This window comes from Octopus bimaculoides, chromosome 4 (genome assembly GCF_001194135.2).
Source record: "Octopus bimaculoides isolate UCB-OBI-ISO-001 chromosome 4, ASM119413v2, whole genome shotgun sequence".
NCBI lineage: Eukaryota > Metazoa > Mollusca > Cephalopoda > Octopoda > Octopodidae > Octopus > Octopus bimaculoides.
In genome coordinates this window covers 40,710,357-40,711,847 of record NC_068984.1, presented here as the reverse complement: position 1 = coordinate 40,711,847, position 1,491 = coordinate 40,710,357, and positions in this window count along the sequence as shown.

Below are 1,491 nucleotides of genomic sequence, written 5' to 3'. Positions count from 1 at the left end.
GGTGTTGGAGGTGGTGTTAGCAACATCAGCAGTAATATTATTAATATTATTATTATTATTATTATTATTATTATTATTATTATTATTATTATTATTATTATTGAGTGTAATAGCAGTGCATGCGATCAAAGTGACACTGGGATAAAATATGCGAAGCCCAGTATACTTGGCACATGTACTACTACTACTATTACTACTACTACAACTAATAATAATGATAATAATAATAATAATAATAATAATAATAATAATAATAATAATAATAATAATAATAATGATATGCTACTATTAACTAGTTTTCCTCTTTTAAGGGTTACTTTGGCACATTTTTCTAATCCAAATTTCATATCTAGATATCAGATATCAGTCTTTGATAAATTGCTACCTGGCAAGAAAAGAAAAAGTGCCAGGGAAGACATAACAAGATTCTTTAAAATTAGTGAAAAGGTGTATATGAGGGGATACAAGAATGGAAAGCAGGGCTGGGAAGATGGCGTAATTACCAAATGCATAGGTAAAATGATGTATTGGGTAGAAAGTAGAAAAGGCATACAAAAGAGGCACAAAGACCAACTGAAAAAACGATTCGAGGAAAGCGAACCAAAGAAGTTGGAGAAACCGATGGAATGGTTGTATTCTACGTTCCAAGTACCAACACCACTGCAGGTGTACAAATGAGAGGAAAAGAAAACATACAGAGTTCCTGAAAATAGATGCCAAGCACAAAAGATATTAAATTGTACGAAAAAATTCAAAAAAGGGCAATGGGCTGAATAGAAAAATTACTGCTAAATAAAGTGACACTTCCTAGCAAAAACCTAAAACAGGAGATGTTGTAGGGGATTAGTAATAATGGTACACCCCACCCACATGAAGAATGGAATAACCTAGTCACTATAAGAAAAGAGAAATACGAGAAGTACCAGAGTACGTTATGGGTGGTCAGAGATGGTCGTGTCTGTACTGGTTTTACTAAGTATACTGTATACCGAAGTGGGTGTTATAACAATCTAGCATTCTTAAGGATTATAACAGCATATATATATATATATATATGTGTGTGTGTGTGTGTGTGTGTGTGTGTGTGTGCTTACTGTACTTTTGTATGGCTCTGAAACATGGAGAGCCACCTGCAGCAACTACAAGAGGATGCAGACCATCAACAAATGTCTCCGGCAGATCCTCCATCTGAAGTAGTTCGACAGAGTACCAAATACAGACCTGTGGGAAAGGGCCAACCAGGAGCCCATACATGTTCAGATTAGACGAAGGAAATGGAGATGGATCGGACACACACTGCGGAAAGAACCCTCAAATGTGACACGACAAGCATTTGACTGGAACCCGCTTGGAAAAAGGAAGCGTGGACGCCCGAAGCAGACATGGAAGCGGAGTATTTTGGACGAGCTCAGGACCACCGGCCTGACATGGGAAGCAGCCAAGAAACACGACAATGACCACAAGGGGCAAAAAGGATTAAGATATATATAT